This window comes from Sinocyclocheilus anshuiensis, unplaced genomic scaffold (assembly GCF_001515605.1).
Source record: "Sinocyclocheilus anshuiensis isolate Anshui unplaced genomic scaffold, SAMN03320099.WGS_v1.1 scaffold356, whole genome shotgun sequence".
Lineage (NCBI taxonomy): Eukaryota > Metazoa > Chordata > Actinopteri > Cypriniformes > Cyprinidae > Sinocyclocheilus > Sinocyclocheilus anshuiensis.
The window spans coordinates 1,046,553-1,052,989 of NW_015554097.1; the positions used below are offsets into that span (position 1 = coordinate 1,046,553).

At 38.3% G+C, this 6,437-nt stretch overlaps 1 protein-coding gene across 1 annotated transcript in view; it reads left to right on the forward strand.

The window, feature by feature from the left end:
* Positions 1-3,681: 3,681 nt before the first annotated feature.
* LOC107669515 (G-protein coupled receptor 98-like) overlaps positions 3,682-6,437 on the forward strand; it is a 142,545-nt gene continuing 139,789 nt past the window's right edge. The window contains 1 exon segment of the mRNA XM_016461784.1: positions 3,682-3,983. The gene's annotated coding sequence lies outside the window, so the exon portion shown is untranslated.

The following is a 6,437-nucleotide window of genomic DNA, read 5'->3' on the forward strand; positions in this document are numbered from 1 at the left end:
GTTTGCAACAGGGGACTATTGATAGTTGAGCTCATAATTGACTGGCAGCAGTAGTTTTTGTGCACATTCTGTTTACATATACAAATAAGCACATTACAGATTTTATTATGCACATTACAGTTTTGTTATGCTTTTTTATAATTATTAGTTATTATGAAGTTCAGACTTAAGGTTGTTATATTTAAATGAATTTCATCATTTATGTGAACATGCCTTTGTATAGCAGTGATTTCAGTATCTGTATCTATTTCTATAGACCAAATGCATAATAACCTGAGGGGCCGATCTTCTGTTGTCCAGAATCAAGTGATTTGTCTTTGTCGGGCATCTCAGCTGAGACCTGTCCACAGGTGACCCTGTCAGAAGTTGTGAAGAACCAGTGGTGTAGCTATCAGCATCACTAATGCACACAAGCCCTCACAGCACGTCAAGCTGCAAACCATGGAAGGGGCCATAACCTACACTAACTTAACTGTTCAAAAGCAACCAACCACTCAAAACACCCTAACAACAATATGTGGCAATGCACTAAAACAGCACACTAAAACATCATGTGTGTAGTCTCTCTCTCTCTCTCTCTCTCTCTCTCTCTCTCTCTCTATATATATATATACACAAATATTATATTTGATAGGATCTTTGATAATGTGAGATTTGTACCGATTTGTATCTCTGTTCATGTTTTTGTATTTATTGGCATAACTCTGCCCCGCTGATGGCCATATATATGTCAAGAAAAAAGTCAGCAGACTTTCAGTCACTTGACTCAAACATGATTAAAGAGGGTGCCTTTTTTTTTTTTTAAATGTTTGGTTTTGAATGTTAAATTTAGGTTTTAAAATTCTACATACAACACAAGTAATGGCGTTTTTTTCATGATAGCAGTGGGTAAATGTAAATATAAGAAGTCTCTTAGAGTTACACGATAAATAAATTAAAGTCGTTTGGCAGTCGTTTTTTTGTTTTACAATGTATATCATTAGGTAGATCATAATTATATAAAAACACATATGGAAATGATGGACGTCACAGAGCACAAGTTGTTTTGAACTTCAGAGTCTGTTTGCAGAATTTCATTTGTGCCAGGTATGACACAAATTATGAGACCTAAAATAATTTCTTACCTGTGGCTTCCTCTAGTAGTTAACACTATTACAGCCTTCCTCTGTCATTCACATCAATTCACAACTAATGAAATACTCCTTCACAGGCTGCACAGCGGCTTGAGCCATAGTCAGTCTTTAGAGGCAGGAAAAGCCACCAAAACAGTTGTGTGCTTTGTTGTAAGAGAACAAAAGTCAGTACAAGAATAATTCATTCACCTATAAGAGTTATTAATTTATGAAACACAAACAATGAGCACTAGCACATATGTATTAGCACAAAGACCTTACAGCCTTGCTGTGTGTGTATATATATATATATACATATATATACAGTGTATATATATATATATATGCTAGGGCACCGCGATTGTGCCCTAGCAACGTCGCTTAGCCCCTGCCCCTCCGGAGGTCTGTGCACGCCACTGAGTACAGGTAGGCTATATAAAATGTACATTGATAGGCCCATATTTACAAAATATAGATTTCGGGGAATCCATACCCTGGGGCCCGTTCTTCGTACGTCGCTAACTCAGTTAGCTGGATTTGATTGTTGACGATTTCGCCTGATCTTGGATTGTTTGGTTCTTCGAAGCTCTTCACGGAGTTTCTGTCATAGCAACAGGTCTGTTAGCTTAAACCTGCTCGGGAGCAGGCTTATTTAATGTAAACAGGATTAGATCGCATCTTTTTAAGCAGAATTGATACTTAAAATCTGTCCTACTGCTACTTCATTAGAAGAGTATCCTACTGATCCAGGGACAGTAATTTAAAATAATAATAATTGAAAAATTAATTGAAAAACAATATAATAATGTTGTGTAGTCTATAGGCTATAGTATATTTCAATGAGTAAAACTGGCTGTGTCTATATATAGACACAGACACTTTTACTCATTAAAATATTTATGATGAAATAATTTCTTTATGTATACAGTTAATCTGAGCCGTACATTAATTTGAGTGGTGACAGCTATTATGGGAGTGGCTTGATGGAGCGCAGGAGATGCAGATAACATGATCTTGACCCTTAAGAAACTTTAAAGGGGTCATATGATGCTGCTAAAAAGAATTTTGTGATTGGCCAGCTATCCAGTGCGTTGTGATTGGCCGAATACCTCAAGCGTGAGACGGAAATGTTACGCTCCTCACATACTGTTGATGCCGTGTCCGGCCGGAGCGACGACACAAAAACATGAAAACCCATTAGTCAGGTGTCTTTTTGAATTATATGATGTCATTACATTGCTGTCTCGCCGCCAGCCAATCGCTGCATGGCTGATCGTGGTTTCGAGCATCGATACATCTGCCCTTTTCGGGGAACACGAGAACGCGCAGTAATCCTAGACAATTTCATCCAGATATTTTAATCTAATACGCAAATTCGTTTGAAGAACCAAATTAGCCAGAGATCAGTTATCAGGATTAGAAGATCTGGAATCTTTCAAATCATCTCAGATGTAATAAGCGAGGTACGAAGAACGGGCCCCTGGTCTCATGAGACCAAGTCAATCATTTCGGGTCTAACGGCATCCAAAATGTTATGGTGTTGTTAGAGGAGGAGTATAGTGAGAAGTGCCTGGTTCCCACAGTGAAGATCAGTGGTAGTAAAGCTCTTATATAGGGATGCACTGTATGAGTGCTGAAGGTGTGAGGGAGTTGTGCTTTATCAATGCTGTCATGAAATCACACACCACCATGTGATGTAAAACAAAAACTTGAAACAGAAGATGCTCTCTCATCATTCCGTGCGTTCTTGTACATTTTTTTCAACATGACAATGACAATATGCATTCTCCGAAGGTAAAAATCCTTCAGTGGACATGTATTTCACCAAATCTTAACACTCTTGAGCACCTGTAGGGGATTCTGTAGAGACGAGTTAAACAATGCTTCCCATTAAAGACCAGGGCAATTAGAGGGCGTCCTCCAGGAGTGGACAGACGTGACAATTTGTCATAAACTTGTACACTCAATGCCAAGAAGGTTTAGAGCAGTATACTTAAAATTATGGAGGACATACTAAGTACTAGAATATTATACATTTGTAGAATTAAATATAGGGTGTACTCATTTCTGCAATCCATTTAAACAAAACTGGCTAATTTATATTTTACAGATATTTGTGACGTATGTTTCTCTGTTTTTATTAAGTATATGCTGAATACATTTCAATTTTGCCATTTTTCTAGGATTTGTATTAGGGATTATTAAGAAAATACATCTTTTGTATTTATTCAGAGGGGGTGTACCCTTTTATTTTGTGCACTGTAAGAGTTACGCCCGTCCTAAAACACACCAGCCAATAGTAAATCAAGGCTGATTTATTAAAGTGGCACGTGAAAGTCCTGTCTAATCATGGGTGTTTCGCGTATGAAACGTTTGTGGGAATAATCAGAGAGCTGCAGTGTAGCGGTGCGCCACAGGTTGATTTTAGAAACGGCATTCGCTAACCTCCCCAAATAGCCTCTCCGCCGGAGGAAGACAGATCGCTGGGTGGAGCTGTTCCCTCGATCTGTCAAGCCCGTAGGTTAATGAGATTAGCACATCCCTGCTCAGAAAAGACAAGGCTCTCTACCCAAGTCCACTAGTTCAGACGGGACAAGCACTTAACGGACTGCATGGCAGCGCATGTCGAGCTTTACGCGCATCCACACTCACACCGCATGGACTGGAGAATCCACGCAGCGTCCTGTAAGAAAACCCTCTCTTGCCCAAACTGATTGAGCTGTTCAAGAACAACTTCTGTGCGGGAACAGTGGAAGCGCAGTGCGATTGTCACGATGTATTTATCATCCGATTGACGGACACAGCGCTGACCGGTTTAATCTATCCCGGATCTTTTGTCGTTTGCCTTGGAGTGTTACAATAAAGTGTTAGGTAAGTAACTTATATATCGCATTACATGTCCATCACTTGTTTTGTGCAACAATTTAGTGAAATAGCCCGGTCAGTGCGACACAAGAGCTTCAAAGCGTAACGGTCAGTTTACAACAGTTCAATCTGCTCAAGATATTTGATTTATACTTTTGCTGATTTTCTTTCCTTTTTGCACCTGATGGACGCTTAATAAGCTATTTCTTACAAAGGCTGAAACATTAAATTTAAACTGTTTTTACAGTTTAAAATGTTCGTTTGCTTGTGTCACAATATTTGCTTATGGCTTTATGGTCACAGCGCGCTGCTCTTTAAACTCTAGTAGCCTACATAGCCTACACTTTTCCTGCGACCACAGCCAATTGTTTTTTTTTCTTCCTCTCGTGATAATAAACACATCAGATGTAATCGTTTATAAACATGGTAACATTAAATCAATTTATATCGGCTGCGGATGAGAGGCCATTCTCCTGCGCTTCCATGGTTATTGTGAGGGTCTTCAACGCGCTTTGTGTCTCTCCTCCCGCTCCCATTGAGATAAAACAACAATCGGCGGGGCTCCTCCCCACACAGGGGCTTTGAGATGGGACGCACTCGCGAAGCCCCCTGTCATCCAAAATTCAAACTGTGATTTCACTCCTCTTTACGCACATCAGTTTAAGTGATGTGACGGTCCCTTCTCACTTTAGGGTCTCTAGTTTTGCATGTAGGGAGTTAGTCATGATGTCTGCAGTGTTGGGTTATCTGACACTGATTCCAAATGATATGACTGAAATAATCAGTAACATTATCTTTTATATGACACTTTTAGGTAATCTAATCTACTTTTGGATTGTGTATTTACACACAAGAATGATTTTGTACTATTTTGACCAAAATAAATAAAATAAAAAGGGGGGGCTTTGGCTTTGGACAGAGTTTTTAAAATGTATGGCCACAACCAGTAAGTTATGAATGGATTTATTGCTATTACCCGATATGTAACAATTAATATGCAATCAATAAAAAGTGTCTGTAATTTAATTACACATACACTCTTAAAAATAAAGGTGCTTCACGATGCCATAGAAGAACCTTTTTTGTCTAAATGGTTCCATAAAGAACCTTTAACATCTGAAGAACCTTTCTGTTTCACAAAGGGTTCTTTGTGGCGAAAGAAGGTTCTTCAGATTATAAAAAGGTAAGAAAGAGATAGTTCTTTAAAGAACCTTTGACTGAATGGTTCTTTGTGGGACCAAAAATGGTTCTTCTATGGCATCACTGTGAAGAAACTTTTAAGCACCTTTATTTTTAAGAGTGTATAAAAGAACTAATATTGTAATTGGACTAAATACCAAAATGACATGTAGTTTCTTACTACCCACGCTGGCCAACATTATAGTTATTGTGCACTAGACACATTCAACATGGTTTTACCGAGTCTTTCTTCTGTTTTATTGCATGGACTGGCATCTATGGTAGTCTGTTTTATACCGTTTCGTGTTTAATTCATTAGGGGTGCCCTTTATCTACTGAATAGATGCACTGTGGACTCAATGGATTGAATGATCTTCTTGCACCCCCCTTATACAGTTTCAGTTGAGCATCATTCAGTGCATGTGATTCACAGCTGGGTGTAACATTTGCAGTGGTCGCCCCTGTTTTTGTACCTCCCTTTAAATAGGGCCTTACATGTTGAGAAAACAGAGAGGATGTAATATAAACACTAAATCCATTGAGATGTGTGAAGGCGCTGCTCACAGACGGAGCACTCTGTGATTGATGTCACAAGGAAATGGACCACACAGGGTCCCGTGTGATGAGACAGGTGGACTTAAGACAAAAGAATAAACATTAAAGCTGGAGGAAGCTACATCCCCTCCCTGGTAAAAAAAAAAAAGTCATATATTTAAAATGCATTTATTTCATGCTCCGTATAGTTAAAATCTATTTTCATATTTACTCACATATCGCTCGAGACTTACTGGTATAAAAATTATAATTAAATTTATTTGGAGTAATACTTGTGCACTAGTGTTGTCACGGTACCAAAATTTCAGTATTCGGTACCAATACCAGTGAGAATCCACGGTTCTCGGTACCAATTTTGGTACCAAAGCAAAACACAAAAACATGCTAATTGAACAACATTTTTTATTAATAACGTTAAACAAAAATTAAATGTACAAAACCAATGCCATTCTTTATACTTATTTAAAATTGTTTCAAGTTTTTCCACAAGTAATAAAAGTAAGAAAAAAGTAAACAAGTTTCACCCAAAAGTTTAGTCATAGTTCTGCTGCCACTGAAAAACATCTGTAAACTGTTGTCTGTTTTAGGGTTTGCTGGTGTGTTTCAGGATCTTCCTCAGTCTGCAGCTGTACAAGGAAAATATAATATACTTCAGTAAAGCAATGGGCTGAGTCTGACCAAACGCAACATTAGATCACTGACACCAGCTAAAATATAACTTTTCAG